At 34.5% G+C, this 18,444-nt stretch overlaps 1 protein-coding gene across 20 annotated transcripts in view; it reads left to right on the forward strand.

Annotated features, from left to right (window-relative positions):
* Positions 1 to 18,444, forward strand: part of SOX6 (SRY-box transcription factor 6) — a 687,546-nt gene that overhangs the window by 338,313 nt on the left and 330,789 nt on the right. The window lies entirely within an intron of this gene.

Here is an 18,444-nt window from a genome sequence, read left to right on the forward strand (position 1 = left end):
TGTTAATGAAAGATATCTTAAGTGGCCTGTCATGAAAAGTTATATTCTTTAGTAAAAAAATAAGGTAATATTTAAAAACGCCTTTACAACTGATAACCTATGTTTAAATTCTTGCTCTGTGCTTAATGCTTAATGTCGAAGACTTGATTCCATAAATTATGGAGGCAGACATTTTTCTTTCTCAGGTGATTTTGCAGGTACAACTAGTGCTCTGTAACAGTAGGTGAAAAGTAGGAGATTGGGAGAAAAATAAGACTTTTCTAGACTAACTTTTCTAGACTGTGAACTTAGGTTCACAGGGGATTATCATTACACAATTAATAGATACACTGGAAGATTTATTTTCCTTACATGGGGAAAGAGAAAGTATAATAAGGCAAGACTAAAAGTTTTTCTGATTGAACGTAATCATTTTTGTACTTCCAAGATAGCAAGGGTGAAATAGCTAGTCACTGCCACTGGCTTTTTGAGAAGATAGTAGGGCCATGTTTTATTTTTATGTCATCAAATATTTATGGAGCACCTTTTCTGGGTTCAGTATTCTACTCGGTGCTGGCTGTATTGTGGTGGAAAAAAACATGAATGATTATGCTTTCATGGAACTAATATCTAGGAGAGGGGACAGAAGTTAAATAAACACACATACATAAGTATATAATTAAAATTGTGACGTGTGTTAGGAAGAAAAAGAGCAGAATGCTATGTGAGAACATAATGGGATAAACCTAATTTAGAATAGATGGATAGGGATGCCCTCTCTGACTTAAGGATGATAGGAATAGCCAAACAAAGAATAGAAGAAAGAGTAAAAATAGCAGAGGGAACAGCATGGAGGAAATATTTGAGGGGAGAAAAATATAGCTGAGTATCAGGAAATGAAAGATAGTCTTAGTGGCTGGAGTGTAATGAATGAGGTTACAGGGTAGCATCAGATATGGTTGGAGAGACTGGTAGAGGCTATATCCAACAAGACCATATAGATTATGTGATGGAAATGAGGTTTGCATCTAAGTGCAATGGAGAATCATTGAAAGGTTTTAGAACACTGCGGATAGATCACTCTGTCTGTAGTATGAATGGATGGGAAGGAGAGAGAGTGAAAGGAGTAAGACCTGTTGGGAGCCTACTTAAGAAGTCCAGTTAAGAGATGGTAGTGGTTTGGGCGAATGGGATAGAGAAAAAGGATGGACTCAAGATCTATTTTACCACTTATGCCAAATATAGTCATGGACAAATAAAAGTAATGAAGCTGAAAAATATAGGTTGAGGCAGAAATAATACCCTTTAAATTTTACTTCTTTAGAGAACTGTAAAATTTTGTTTGTATCTTGGCAAGTGCCAAATTGCTTCAGTGAGTTATTTGCAAAGTTTTATGATCTAAACTTTTATCAGAAAATAGATATTAATAATTTGCTTACCAAATTTATATTAAGAGGGATTTATGGTCGTATAAAATAGTTTAAATTCGCAAATATGTTATATATTAGTATAAAAGAAATCATATTTGCTGGAAATGTTTTCAAACTTTCACTCTCTTTTGATATCAAGCACTGCTTTCCACTGGAGCCTTTGTGTATTCTGAATGTCTAGAAGCCAAAATATTTTGTTTTAACTCCCACTCTATAGTATTTCCCAGCTGTGTACTTATATGGTATAATAAAAGGATTTAACAAATGGGAAATAGCAGCTGCATTTGGAAATTCCCTTTGTGCTCCCTTTTCATTCGATAGATTCAATAATGTGTAACAACTGTAGCATCAGACCTGTAATGACTTACACTGCAAGTATCATATCACCAACCAGTTTTTCTTTATGGGGAAGAAAAACAATAGAAAGGATTTTAGGTTTCTGGGCAGTCCTGAAAACCTACATATCGAGTGTGTGTATATGTGTGTGTGTGTGTGTGTGTGCGCACATGCATATGTGTATATGTGCACGCATGCATGTGTGTGTATGTGTTGGGGTGGGGAGACGACTGAAGTAAAATTTAATAAACATTTTACCTCATTCCACTTTCAAATAATTAGGAATCCAAAAGTATTGTCATGATGTTAAGTGAAACTTGGTTGTTCTCTTATACTTGTTACCCACTGTAATTGAACCCCATAAAATAGGTGTGGAGAAATAAAATTTTAAAGTAAAAAACAGTAACACAAATTCTATTAGCACCTATTCAGTTTCCAGTTATTAATTTTTTTGATGGCCTTCACTCGTGAACAGTAAGAAACAAAAATTTCTTATCTCCTGGGTTCAGGAAGGGTTTAACTCTGAAATATTAAGACCACAGAAGAGCTTTACTATAAAGAGGGGGTAAAGACAAAGCAGAGAAGTTCTGCTAATCCCCACTTCCTGATTAGAAAAAAAAAAATCTTGAAATGTTGAAATTCTGATTATTCTGACGTGGCGTTCCAACAAAATATGAGACCCCACAGTTTCAAACAAGGAAGATAATTCATTGTGGCATAAGCAAAGGAGAATAGAAATTTTAGAGTTTGACATTCAAAGACCAATTTGAGATTAAAAAGTTTTAGGCTCTGATTTTAATTATAATAGCTTATGCTATAGACACCAAAATTCTTGATTTTAAGTTTCCTGTAAATTGATAAATTCCATCTGAAGGCTGAAAAGCTAGTGTAAATAAAAATTTACTGTCCTTTTTCACTATATACAGCCACTACTATTTTCATTATGGTATGGGTGTGCCAGTACTTTTTTTTTCCCAGAGGAATATTGACACTGTCTCCTGATAGGTGTTTTTGTTCCCATAAGGACTGATTCATTAGACAGTAATAAATTCACATCATTTTTTCATGGAAAAAATGTGTAGTGTATCGTTCTATTCAATGTTAACAAGGATGAAGGAACATTTTATGGTTATATTTAGTGACTGGAAGTATGATACTGTGTGTAACCATTGTCTCCTAAAGATTACTTGAATATATAGCACCTACTAAGTTCCAGGCACAGGGACTTTCTTATGAATAAATCAGGAAAGAGCCCTGCTATCCTGGAACTTTTAGTAGTATTACAGACAATAAAGAAGTTTCACAGAGTGAGCCAATGTCAGACAATGATAAGTGGAATAAAGAAAATTAAATAAGAAAATGTGATCAAGAATGACTAAACAGTCCAGAAGGTCTTTTTGAAGGTGTGACTTTTGAGTTGAGATTTGAATGAGAAGGAACAAACTATGCAGAAATTTGGGGGAAGACACCCAGCTAGAATATACAGAAAGTGCAGCAGCCTTTTTCATTGGTGTATTTGAACAACAGAAAACAATAGAGTGACTGGAATGGAGTGGGTGTGAGAGAGAATGGTATGAGATGAAATCAAAGAGGAAGTCAGATGCTACAGACTTTGGGGGTATCACAGGCTACAGTGAGGTGTTTGGGCTTTACTTCAAGTGCAACAGGAAGCCATTGGAAGATTTTAGGCAAGAGTCTAACATGATTTGATTTATGTTTTAAAAATCATATTGGCTGCTGTGCAGGATACAGATTGTGGGAGATAATACCAGAAACAAGGACACCTAGTAGGAAAATTATGGCAATAGTGCCCATGAGAATTTGAGGGTAAATGGAAGAGTGAACAATTAGAAAGGTTATTCTTCAAGTTCCCCTAGATTCTGAAGAGGACAGGATTCACACAGAAGTTGAGGAGAGTATTTTAAGCCTTGTGGCCATGACGTTAGTCAAGCGAGCAGAAATTTAGTTAAGAATGAACAGGAAATGAAATTGTGAAGATCAAGGAAGAGGGCCAAGGGTAGGCTTGTTCCTGGACAGAAAATGGTCCCATGTGAGGACAGAAGCTTTTTACTTAAGAGGGAATTGGTTGCAGGTGACTTCTGGGGCAGGCCATGAGGATGTGGGCAGAGTACCAACAGTATCTCTTACAAAATCCAAAAAGTGACAACAAGATTGTTGTGCTCTTGCTTGCATGCTTATATTGATATGTAATGTAAGTCAAAATGGGATTATATGCATCTGCCTTTCAATTTCTGGTGTAATTAAGTAAAAATAACCATGCTGGACCTTCAGCCCCAGAAAATCAGAGCTTCGTATTTTAGAGATCTACTTAAATTCCCCTGAGTGAGTTTTATCTTTTAGAAAAGTTTTAAAAATATTTTTTCACTGTAAATAAAAGATGCCAATGATGGCCTTTGCTGTAATTGAAAGAAAATAGTCATAGGCATGTTGGGATATTTAATAAATACTAGGAACAATACTGTCTTGCTCGTAAACAATTTCTCGTTTCTGCCTTTCTTGCTTTTAGTCCAAAGAAGTTGCTAATCAACTCTGGAGTGTTCTATGCAGTTCATTTTGAGTCATAAAAATTCTGGTGTGAACTTTGTACTGTGACTGGGATTGGAGCTATTGTCATACATGATAACATAGTCCAGGAATTTTGAGTGAGGATTTAATCCTTCTCCACCATTATTTATGTTGTGGTAGGATTTTAGAAGATTTCTAATTTTTTAAGCTTTTAAAAGATTTTAAAAACTTGTTGCCAGTTTTTGGTAAGATTTAGTCATTTAAGATAGTAAATAACACCCAAATGAAATGTATTTTCTCACTTTTATTGAGACTGTACTTTAGAGAGTATAGTGAAACCCACTAGTTTGCCTGGTCCCATTTTGTAATCTTAACACCTAAGACAAGATTTATGTGCATCTTTTTGTACCTGCTTGGTCTGTGAATCACAGGAAAAGAACCATGAACTGACAAGGTTTAGACTTCCTGGAAAATTTAGTTACTACTCCTCTCATTTTAAGATTTTGGAAATTCATTCAATTTAAGTAAATTTCAAACCTAGACTTCTGGTAACAAGCGAAAAACTGTCTGCCCTTGTCTCCTGAGTTATGAAACAACGTTCTCCAGGAAGCTCTGTGGTAGATTTCCCATTTTCTGTAAATTTGAAACTGTATTAGTACATAGTACTGTCTCTTTTTAAACCTATTTCAGAAATTTAATGACAGAAATGTACTTACAATTTGAACCAAAAAGTAAAACTATATTTTATTGCATGGTGTGGGTAGTGAAACAGACAACTGATGTCTAGTGTTAACACAATGATCATCTTTGTATTTCTACACCCTGGTTATGTGCAGTGTTTCATTCCTGCTAATAAAAAAAATGTAGATCTTTAAAAAAAGATCTTTCCCAAATCTGGGTTCTTTACATTAAACAAAATGATTACTGGTATGCTACTGGAAAATATCTTGATGTTTATGGAAACTGGAATTATTTTATTATGAACCTTAATGATATAATACATCTTTAAATACACTTTTTGGAAAAGTTTTCTTACCTAGCATATTATCAAAATCTTTATCAAAAGTAGAAACATTAACATGCTCTGGTATAGTTGGCTTTTTTCCCCCTTGGGCAAGAAGGAATCAGGTATGCATGCTGATTAACACACTCCAGTCATTAACATGTGATTATGTGGGCTGCATATTGAGCACCTGCCAAAATATAAAAATCCAGTACTTTGCTACATCTGTGCAAAGACTTTTTTTCATTTCTTTTGTATTTTGACAGTTCAAGGAATATCAGGCCCTGGTATTTTTTTTTCCTCAGTGTAATAAAATTGTGTATACAGAATGTTTTCAAGGAGACGAGATATGCCATGTTTATTTTTATTTTAATCTTTTAGGCTGTATAAGAGCCAGTGGCTGGAGTTTGCAGAGCACTGACTATAACATGAATCTCTTAACAAACTCCATTACCAGCATTCACTTACAGTTTACAGCATTCCTTCATGTTCATAAGGATTATCTTTTCTGGGATTCAACCAATATTCCCCTAATTTGCTTCATTTTTATGTGATATCTTTATGCCTCAAAAATATTTTGTTTTCATTTCTTTCACCAATATGCTGCTAGTGTACACGTCATTGTGATGCCAAGGCTGCTCCTGTGGTTTGTTTTTTTTCCTGTTGACTATACATATGCAAATATTCCTTCATGACCAAAGTATAGTTTGGGTTCTTTAGCATTTCAAACACTTAGGAAAGGTCACTTTTCAATAATTGTTTAAAATAAGACTTGATTATTAATAGAAAATCTAGGATGATCTAGTGTAGCAAATCAACCTGATTGAGCCAGGCCTGTTCTAGATAGCTTTATTTTCTCGATGGATCCAAATGACATTTGAATACAGTAGACTATCTTTTTTTTTTTTTTTTTGGATAGACTTTTTATCAAATTGATCAGTATTAATCAATGGAAGCTGATCTCAGGACACCAGTAATTTTCTGATTAAAGCAGAACTCCACAGTCTATATAAGTGGTTCTGATTAATGTACACTTTCTTGTACAGAATTCCTTCTTGCCTAGTGATGATTGGGATACATCACTATAATGCAATATGATAATGGGAATAATGAAATCTGTGCATTCCTATAAGGCTTCTAAGCAACGTGTTGTAGAGAGCAATGTATATATTATATAGCATGCAGTCTTTTCCATGACTAATTTGAACTTTTCATGATTAGAATGAGATATGAATCTTCAGGTCCTTCTATATCAGTTTGAATAAGATGGTAGTACTTGTGATAGGGAGCATTTTGCTTTGGAAGGAGGAAGCTGGGATTGTATTTTCACTCCTCCTGTTCTACCTTCTCACACTAATTTGGATAGGGTTGCTTTCCATAAAGGCAACTTTACCATAATGAATCATTTGGAGATGAGATTGAAAGGGCTCTCTTTGATTATTGAGTCAAACCACCTGCATTAAGCAGGAAAGAGCCTACTCTGTTCCTTACATGAACATACCCAATCTTTCTTGAACACTGCTAATGAATGTGCCTTAATTATCTTGATATGCAAATTATCCCACTGTTTGATTGTCCTCTGCAATAAGAAGTTTTCCTTGCTTTCCAAGAGAAATGTAACCTTTTAAAAGAAGAACAACTTCAAGCCATTATTGCTTTTGTTAATATACCTTTCAATGTGATGACACTTATTTTTTTATATTATTAACCTTTTAAGTATTATTTTGGTATTACTGCATTCTCATGACCTCTAGGCATTATTTTTCTAGGTGATGCAAATTGAGTTCAATAATATATCTCTGTGTAAACCACATTCTCAAATCCAAAGTATAAATTATAAACCTTTGCTAATAAAATTTTATAATCAGGTAAAAATTAGAAATGAATATTTATACATTTCATTTATCTTCTTTATATTTCATTACCATCCCAGAAAATGGGAAACCTTATTTAATAAAATGATTGGGAACTATTTTGTAAACTTTTGCTTTCATTATAATTTAACTCTGATTTGTTTTCACTGCTGGTGTACTGAGAGTACGTAGAATACAATATTCTCAAGTTCATCAAACTTCTGGGAAGAAATGTGCCCTCATTTAAGCATAAATAGATTATGGTGGCATAATAGAAGAGATTCATTTACCTTGAAACACACAAAATGAACATTTTTTTTTTTTGGCAATTACTGTTATTTAGGAATTTTTTGTTTAGCTCTAGTGGTGACTTAGCAGCTTTTTTACAGAAGGACTGGGTTAGCTAAGATTAAGCTAATGTAATCCATAAACAAATTGAGAAAAGTTTGCTCCTGAATTCAGAGTTAATATGTGGCCTTCAGTTTTTGAAATTATTTTGTTCCCGGTGTGCTTCTACCAAACATACCTCTTGTTCTTATACTGGCATATCTTGTATAGGGGTTGATTATAGTTTTTTTTTTTTAGCTTTCTGAAATTGTAAGAATAGAGTTTCGCTGTCCTTTTGACTACTGTCCTTGGATCCATGAGGATGCACACAATAAAGCAAGGAATGACCTGAATCTGAGTTTTTTGAGTATTTGGAAATTAGAGAAAAAAATATAAATTCATGCCTATGTTCCCTACTGGCTGCCCCTCGAGAAAGAGGCTGGGCTCTAAGACTGTAGGTGAGCCATCAATTCCAGGTTGTGTGCTGCCCCCAGGTATAGCAATGTACGGCTTCCAGACATTGAGGGCATCTGAAGACAGAATTAGACCTCTACTTACTGCTTTCTGGTAAATTGGTGACATTTTTGTGCCTACTTTCCCTTTTCCTGGAAATGTAAATACAGATAGATAGAATAGATGTTTTATTAGCAACACAGTCTCTGAGGTATCATTTTTAGTCTCTCTGTACTTGTTCTGTGTGTTAAAAGCTTAAATCAGAGAACTGGAGAGGTGATTTTAAAATTTCTGGGTTACCAAGAGTTTCTTGTTAATCCTTTACATGTATGAAATTTGAAGGCTTTTGTGGTATAATTCTCTAAATTGGGACCCTCACTGGACAAGATCCAGTGAAGAGAGGAGGTGTTGGAATCCCCAGAGCAGTTGTGAGGTTTCAGTGTGTATGACAGAGGCAGCAGTTTGTTCTCTAGTTGTTCATCTCTGGACAAACGAGGCCATGGGAGGACTTCACTGTTAATAGAGCAGGATCTCTGTTAGGTAACAAACGGATTTAACAGGACTTGATTGGGATCTGGTCCTTTTTAATATTAAGAATTGTGAGATATAAAGGGCATATGCTGAACTATTTTTTATGTGACCCCAGTCTCATCATTTTCAGATAGACAACCAAGACATAGGTAATTATTATACCGATATTTGTTTCCAGGGGGCTTAATTACTACCCTTTCCCTAGTGAGTCCCAACTACCTTACCTTTTTTCCTCAAAGTTTTAATATCTCATTTTTTCTGCAGCTACTCTGATACCCTTGAATGATTGCAGATCCCTTTCCCTTACAATAGCCCAGGTTTCTGTCTTGACTTATGGGGAGGTTTCCCAGAAGCTGGATTAAATGGCATTTCAACAGATTACTTGTGTCATACTACAAGCTCTTCTCTTCCCTGTTAATTCTGAGCCAGTGTCATACAAGAGGTCCCTGGTGCCCCGATTCTCCTATTTTTAAGGCTACTTGCCTGTTTGGGGTATAGGTTAGGAAGGTTTTTTACTTCACCTCCTTTGCTTCAGCTTCAAAATTCTGGTGTCTGGGTTTGTCCACTATTTCAAAGGGCTCTTCATTATTCCTCATTTGGGTGATAGCTAAATGGGTTCCTGGTGATCTTACTGATACCTGGATCCAGTGATGTACGTATAATTTAGGCATCTACCATAGCCTTCGGTTCATTTAAAGCATACTAGCTGCTTTGGTGATTCTATATAAAAAATACAGTTATTTTCATAAGTGCACTGGTATCTCTTTAATGGGGAAGAAAGAGAAAAACAACTGCAGAAAAGGACACCATGAAGATAATAGACTTGACACTAGAGTAAGTATTTATCTCATAAGAAAAGCTCTGTGGAATTGTTTGAGGCTCTCCATGCAAAGAAACTTGCTCTGTTAAAACTTGTCCGATTATACTTCTCTAACTTCTGCATAATCACACCCCTTATTCCCTAAAGCCTCAGACTGTAAAAAGCAAGCAAATAAACAAAAATTTTTGATTTAGTGGAAATGTTTTCCTTGAGATTATTTAGAGGAAACATAACTTAGAGGAAAAGACATTGCCTTATTTATCTCTGCCACTAATTTGCTGTGTGACCTTATAGAAGTCACTTTATATCTTTGGACTTCAATTTCCTCATCTCAAAAATGAAAGATTTGAGCTGTAATCACCAAGTCTCTTGCTGCTTTTAACTTTCTGGGCTTCAAAGTTGAAACTGTCTTAGCCAACTCAACCTAGCCCGGTAGTGTTGTTTAAGTTGAGTGTCATATGGTAGTTTGAATACTAATGATTTGCCAGATGAAAGTAACTGTCTGGAGTTGGTAGGCACACAAATCAGCTAATAGCTGAACCTTGATAGAATGTTGTCCCATGTGCCTGAAAGATCTTCTTACTATTCCATTACCAAAAAATCATGAAATATTCTCATCTCTGGGGCTGCCTGTCCCGTGACATTAGATGTTTAAAATATGATGTCTCTAAGGCAGTCATAGTGTGCCTTAATTCTCTGTTGTTTAGAATATTGAGTACATTCAGTTCATGGCACTACTATTTAAGAGCGGGAGAAACAAATGAGAACACAGTCAAGGGAGAATGATCAGGATGGCTGAACCATGTCTTATGAGGAAGAAATCAGAGATGTTTTGCCTAGAAAAAGAGAAGATATAAGGGTAGTATAATAGCTGTATGTTTTAAAATGTTGTCGTTCTGAATGTTTACATGGGATATAAGAAAGGTTGAAATATTATTAATATTTTATTAACATTAATATAATAATATTCTATAATATTCTTTTGTTAATATTCTTATTAATAGGAATGTTTGGCAACCCTGCACAGACTGCTTTGGGAGGTATGGAGGTGTTTAAGGAGAGGCCAAAAGAATTACTTGTAAGAGATATTGTAACAGTGAACATCACTACCACCAACATCACCATTTAATGAACACTTACAATGTTACAAGTACTGTTCTAAGAGTTTTTATTTTTATTAATTCATCTGTTTTTCATAACAATGCTATGAGATAGGTTCTGTACTGCTGTTATCACTCCCATTTTATAGATGGGGAAATTAAGACACAGAGAGGTTGACTAACTCACCTGTGTTAAATGGCAGGTAGATGGAAAAATTGCTATTTAACTGCAAAATCTGGCCCAGAGAGCCTATGTTTTGTTAACTATTATACCACCTTTTTCTGCACAGGGTATGAATCTTAGGTGGGATTGAGCAATTGGATTTTTAAGGACCTTTGAATCTTGAGATTTTGATTCAATATGTGAGGGTGATATGTATAGATGAAGCAAAGCTTTTCTATGTGCTTGTCTTGACAAGTTGGGGAATTTAGTATTTTTTCTGTATTTTATTTCCATTTATTAAATATCATGGTGATGAGGACATTTAAAAAAACTTAGTATTGTGATTTTTTTCTTTGAATCAAAATAACACTTTAAAACAATAGCTTTTATTTATTAGACTTGAGGAATCATGACACTGTAGTAAATAGTGGTAATAAATTTATATTCTGATGAATAACGAATAAATTTATTATTATTAAACAGTATAATAATAGCGTAAGGTGGCATGGTTTTGTGCCAACTTTGAGAATGCTATATAAATCTAATATATTCTACCAAGTTTCAGGGTTTTTTTTAAGTTTATTTATTTTGAGAAAGACAGCATGAGTGAGTGAGAGGGGGGCAGAGAGAGAGGAAGGGACACAGAGAATTCCAAGGAGGCTGTGCACTGCCAGCGCAGAGCCCAACGTGGGGCTCGAACCCACAAACCATGAGATCATGACCTGAGCTGAAATCGTGAGGCCTGAACCCATGAACCATGAGATCATGACCTGAGCCAAAATCAAGAGTCATACACTTAACAGACTGAGCTGCCCAGGTGCCCCCAAGTATCAGTTTTAATAAAAGAGAAAAAGAATAAAACTTTGTTTTACTCTTAGAGTTAATGATACTTTTATCAAGAATAACCTGCTGTTAATTGGAACCAAATTCAGTGTTTTCATTTATTTAAGCTTCCTTAAACCAATGCTTTTCCTTAAAATATGTCACATTAGAGAAAAATGTACTTCTTCTTCTGAGAAAGAACCTATAAATGTTAGCAATTTAGTTTTCAGCATATTAAAAAGGTTACAGTTCCTTTGTTAGCAAGAAGTTATTGGAACCTAGATTAGGTAAAGCTTTATCTGTCAGTCACCCCATAATACTGTAGTAGAATATGTCTTATACCGCACAGTTGTCAGGTAGTTTTGGGCTCATCAAAAAAGAGCGTTTGAAGTGGGGAATCAGAAAAAGCAGTACGTATCTAGTGCATATACATATATATGTGTATATATATACATATATATATCTTGATATATATATCTTAATTAAAATATATTAAAATACATGTGTATATGTAATGTAACTTGAATGCTTAATTGAAACTTAAAATATATAAAATGCAGTGCATACAAAAGGAGGGGTGTAGAGCCATCTGTTCTGGCAGAGAAGACTGATCACTGACATGGCTGAATTGGTAGTACACCAACTTTTAGTTGGTTTTATTATTGTGTTTAATTTCTTTACACACATTGCATCCCATTAATTTCCTTCAGTCAAAGACTACCAAGAACACACCTGTAATGGAACAAATTGGTTTTATTACTCATTACAGTCGGGAGAACACACACCACAGGGAATCATCGAATGCCTCAGTTAAGAAAGTATTCAAAAGAACATTTTGTAGGATTCGGGTTTTGTTTGAATGATTTGAAGTAGGGTTTAAGGAAACAGAATCTTGCTGTAGACTGGAGGCTGTCAGAAATCAGGGGCAAACCTATAATTTGGTATCCCAATAATCTTATCTGGGGGGGCGGGCAGGTAGACTAGAATGAGGATAAAGCTGTAATTGGAAAGGCAGTATAACTGAAATGGGAAACAAAAACAAAAACAAAATGACAACAGGAGTGCAATAAGACTGGACACATTTAATTCAGCCTTGCTAGTGGGTGGAGGAAAGAGTAAGAGAGGGTAATATTCTGTCCCTACAGTTAGGTTGGGCAGCAGGTAGGGAAGTTGAGTCATGCAGCTGCATAGAGAGGCTATTTCCTAATCATTTCTCCCAGCACCAGTGACTTCCATTTGTATGTAGGTTTCAACTCCATTATGTAGGGCAAGATTCCATTCCTGACCTATGGTCTTTGCTTGTCTCGGTTCCTGACATCTTGTCTGACTTTTGCAACCTCAGCCTACAGTTCTCCTCTGTTTGCAGTTAGGACTACCCTTTCATATTCTTGGTCAAGGTGCAGTTGGCAACCCAGATGAATTAGAGCAGTAGTGTACTGTAGCTGCTCCAGGACAGAATGGAGATAACCCATATGCAGTTAGGTTAAGTGGGAATTGATAGAATGTATCCCTAGAAAAAGCTAATTACCAATGTTAAGGTTACTGGGGTTTTGTGAGGGGTCAGGTCTTGGAATTTGTTTGGGATGACTTTATATTAGTTTGTGATTTTTTGGGCATTGATATAGAAGAGAGTAATGTCATGTAGTATTTATTATTATACTTAGATGAACAAGAATAAATTAAAACCTAAAAATGGTGCCAGTGGTCATCATGACTGTATTTTCAGAATTAAAAATGGAAACACAAGACTATTGGACAAAGGGCGTTTGAATTTAGTAAGGGTAGTTATCATTGTTCTGAGCACTTTATATACTATTCATTTCTTACAGCAACTATTTGAAGATATAATATTGACTCCACCCCATAGAAAGGCAGAGTCTAAGTCCCACCCTCTTGACTATGTGCTTTGGTGTCTTACTATTGAATAGACTGCACTGACAGTTACATGGCATGACTCTTCAGACTAGGTTAGAAATAGTGATATAGCTTTCATCTGACTCTTTCTGGGGGTATGCACCCTTGGCAATCTGAGCTACCATGTAACAAGTCCAACTAGTCTGAAGCTAAAATCTTGGAGAGAAAGATCATATGAAGGGATCACATAGAGATAGAGGAAGATGTCCAAGAAACCCCAGCTTCCAGCTCCACACTCTTGAAGTGTTCCCATTTGTGAATAAAGAAGCTTTGAGATGACTCCAGTCTTAGCCACTGACTTACTGGCAACCTCATGGGAGATCTTGAGACAGAATCACCCAGCCCAGATGCTCCCAAATTCCTGATCCACAGAAACCATTAAAAAAAAAGAATAAATGATTATTATTGTTTTAAGCCCTGTCTTAGGGTGATTTTTATACAATAGATAACTAATATAGGGTACTTCTTGGTAACTCTTAGATTAGGGTTAATAACAAAGTGGAATTCCTGTCTCAAAGTAGGTAAAGTTCCTCTCTGGCAATGCAAGGTAAAAAAAAAAATATTTAGAAGGTAGGTGTTATTGGAATTGTGGCATCTTTTACTGTTGAGAGTGACTTTATTATGGCCTTGTGGAATGGGAAAAGCACTGGATTTAGAGTCAGAAAACCTACATTTGGGTTTTAAACTAGTTCTGCCAGTTCTACCTGTGTGACATGAAGGAAGCTACATGACCTTCTGAGTGTCACTTTTCTTCTTGCTGCAAATGAAGATATGGAACTTTGGTATTCAGTTCTTGGCAACCCATTTTTAGAACAACATCTAGAGACTCGATTGAATCAGAGGAGAATGATGAAGGGTCTGGTAATCATGTCAGATGGGAAATGGGTATAGAAACTGGAGGAGTGTCACCTAGAAAAGAACTGTTAATTCAATCCCTCCCTTAAGATATTTGAACAACTCTACAGAAGAGGAAATAGATTGATTTTGTGCATCTTTTGAGGGCAAATGGGAAACAATGGGTAATAATGATAAGGATCTAGATTGTAAGGATTCCTTTTTAAATAATTAAATTTATTAGAAAATACTATTTGAGAGCCTTGATTATTTTTCTGGGTTCAAATTCAGGGAAATTATAATATACTAACTCTCTAGATATCTTCAAGAGGACTGATTTTTTTCTCTTAAATTCTATTTTATATTTCCTTCAAGAATCCCTTCATAAAATTATTTTTGTTTTTCTTTATTACATAAACTGTGTTCATCAATAAGTTAGAAAACACATAAAGCAAAAGGAAATACAAATTACCAGTAATCTCATTGCCATTGAGAGATCACTATAAATGTTTTGGTGTATATCTTCCCAGTGTCTTGTTTGTTTGTTTTGTAGCCATGTTTACCCTTATGCACACATCCAACAAAATTGAGGTTATGTACTAATCTAACTACAATTATCCTTTTTTTCCCATTTAATACATATTTATTTGTAAATAAATTATTTCTGCAACATTTTTTGGTATTCATATTCAACCTTGACAACAATATTTATTTTCTCTTTAAAAATAGTATTTATAATAGAATATTTGCAAAATATGGATGACTTCAAAAAGAAAATTAAAACTACCTATTATCCCAATACTCAGAGGACTGTTAACATTTTGTTGGACATTCTGGTGTCTTTTCTTCTGTACATAACTTTTTCTAAAAAAATATGTATTGGTGTTTCTCACCAACATACTTTTTACTAACAATACGTTATGAATATTCCCCAATGTCACTACATTTTCTGCAAAAATATGATTTTTAATAATATCAAATTATTCTACCATCTGGACCAAACCATAATGCCCTCAAATGATCCCTACAATTGGATATGCAAGTTGCCCCTAATGGTTCATCACTATAAACAACACTATATTCAGCGTATATAATATTGTTTTTAATGGCTGTGTGGTATTCCATTGTGTCGCTATGTCATCTTTTATTAAATAAATCCTTTATTTTTTTAATGTTTCAGTTCTCAATATTTTGCTTAAATAAGCAATCCTGTCACTATTAGAACAAATCTTTACTCCTACCAGTATTTTTTTTATTATTCTTGACATATTTGGTGAGGAGTTGTTTCAAGTTCAGCAGCTGGTGATGTACTTAACATTTTGTTGGATGCTCTAGGGGCATATTGAAGAAACATGAGACATGGCCCCAATCCTTCAAGTGTTAAAATTTAGTTGCAAATATGACTAATACATGCAAAATAGTAATGAATAATTTATTGTAGTATATTATTAAATGCTAAGTTGTGTGGTTCTGATTAAGTGCTTCGATGTGTATTTCAGGGGGTAGGAGGGTAGTGAGGCCCAGGATAGTCAGGCAGGACTTCAAGGATGAAATGCAGTTTGATCTGAGCTTTGAGGAGTGGGTTGAGTGAATAGTCAAAGAGAATGTGGGCCATTCTAGAGGAAAGGAACATGAAGCACAAAAGCTCAGAAATGTATATATTTGATATATTCACAGTACCATGAGAAGGCTATTTAAGTTTAACATCTTTTTATTGCCACTGCTGAGCAATCAGTTTTGAATAACAACTTCTGAAAAATATGAGCAATATTTATTTTAATATGTTTTTTCCAGTTTATTGAGATATAACTGACAATAACATTGTATTAAATTGTACAACATAATTATTTGATATATGTATGTATTGTGAAATGATTACCATAATAAGTTTAGTTAAAATCCATCACTTCACATGGAAGTGTGATTTTTTTTATTTGCTTTTAATATTTACTTTTCTATCCCTTCAGACATGGAAACATCTTAATTAAATATTCCTAATTTGTGAAAATTGCTTATGTTTTCTACACACTTTGCCTGATGATTTTTTTTGTACTACTGTGTGGTTTTTCAGTCATCTGCATATAATATTGTATTGTATTTAATTCATTTCCAGCAAAAAAAAAAAATGCTTTAGATAATCTGAATCAATGTTATTCTATTTCTTATGTTGGGACTGGGATCATCTTAAGTAATATTTCAAAAATGATCTTCACTGTTAGGTTTGTTGATGCCACTGAGGTTGGGAGAAAACAAATTTATAGTAAATTGTCTTTGAAAGAACTAATGCTAACTCAGGCCCCATATGCTTGGCTTTTGTGATGTTCATTTGTTCAGTCATGTTATACAGTGGTGTTTTCACAAGAAAGAACAAAAGAAGAGAAGTAATCTCTTTTATGTAATTTTTAAAAATCACAAGTAACTGGCCTTCTTAAAAATGTTCGTAATTATATCCATATTATAACATTAAGGCAAAGCACATTTATTTTATTGCCTTCATAGGGAATGAGAATTAAAGGACCTATACATCAGAATCACTTAGGATGTTCATCAAACTTCACATTCCTGGGCCCTACTCTTGGCAGTATAGAGGGAGGTAGGGAATCTGCATTTTAACATACTTGTAGGGAATTGTAAACATTGAAGTTTGAGGACTATTGCTTTGAGACCAAATACTGTCTCAAATCTCTCCTCCACAGCTGTGCTGCAGTAACATGCAGCAAGACTCGACAGATATCATTGGGCATCTTTCCTCAAACTGAATTTCCTAGGACCTGTTTTGTTTTTAGGAAATTACATTATAAGTTGAGCTTTTTTTTTTCTTAATAAAACTTACTTAAAAGTTAAAAAAAAAAAAAGCAAAACTAAACAAAACAAAACTATAGATCCTTTGTCAAGTTTTTTGTTTTTTTGTTTTTTCCTAATTTGGCATTATTGGCTTTTATCCAACAGTACTCTCTTCATTATAAGTGTTCGGACTTAGTACCACTTTACTCAGATGAATTGCCTATAGGTCTCCATTCATGAGACCATCATTCCTTAAGTTTTAGAAAGTTAAAAAGTGAGGGCCAGAAATAGTAAAATTCACACCTTTCCATTGTTCCTAAGGTTGGTATAAGATGACTTATATGACTTAAGTCATTGATGATTTTATCCACTGCCTATGTCAGTGCCTAGTGACATATTGCAAGTAATTGTTACTTAATAATAATCCCAACAACCCTGAAAATAAGTTTTATTCCTACCTTGTACAATGATAAAAATACTAAATGCCTAGCATTTATTGAGTATAGTTATCTCATTTAATTTATATGGAAACTTACTTCTCTACGCTCCATTTTCCTTTTCTCCCCCTTTCTGTACCAGTTATTACTGTAACTTTTGCCTCATATTTCTTCCTCCACTTCTTAAAGCTTGCTGGGCTTCTTTGTGAAAAAGGAGAGAGATATAGGAGCAATTACAATTGTCACGCTTCTGGTGAGAATCACAAAGACTAGCTCCTTTACATAGTTTTTCGTTGGGCAAGAGAAAACCCACGCTCAGACAGATAAGGTGAATGTAAGGTTACTGATGGGTGATGGCTAAATAATAGTTGCTTCCAACCCTCAGTTCTGATTTAGAGAGATATAAAAACATTTTCTTCCTGTAAACTTTTAGGTGTTTATTATTTTCAGTCTCAGATTTGCATTTTTTCCTTGCAGATGAATCTGACCCTCTTACCGGTTAGCTAACTTCTCTGTACTGTGAAGTAATTCTTGTGCAAATATTTCTGTAACAAACTCGGCCTTTTTAAAAACAACCAACCAAACAAAAAAACCATTAAAGTAAACCACTTTTAAATGTGTGTGACTATGTGCTAAAATACAAGTGGTGAAGATAAGGAATAGAATGAGGCTTTTGTAACTTTGACAGTTGTGTAGCTAGGAAAAAAAAAAAGATTCTGCTCAAACCCTAGTGCACAAAAATATTCCGGTTGGCTAACTTTGTGGCACTGATTTAGATGTTTTATATGTTTTCTGTTGAATAATTAATATTGGATATTGAAGCTAATTTCTCTTTTGGTTCTAAATTCAAGGAAAATGTTATTGTGATGTACATATTTTTAGGCTGTGGGAAGAGCATTTAACAAAAGTGCCAATGGAAAGAAAAACTTTGTCCAGCTTAATAATTAATAATTATTGAATCCAAACTATTTTAAATGAAAGGTGTAAGAATAAGTAAAGTGTCCATATTAAAATGAAGTTTTTGAACCACTTGGATTGGTTTCTAATAAAAAAAAACAGTTTGAATCTGCAATTTCAGGGTAGTTCTTTTGATAATTGCTTCTTTCATGTTTAGTATTTCTAAAGCAGAGAC

Source organism: Panthera uncia, chromosome D1 (assembly GCF_023721935.1).
Source record: "Panthera uncia isolate 11264 chromosome D1, Puncia_PCG_1.0, whole genome shotgun sequence".
Classification (NCBI taxonomy): Eukaryota; Metazoa; Chordata; class Mammalia; order Carnivora; family Felidae; genus Panthera; species Panthera uncia.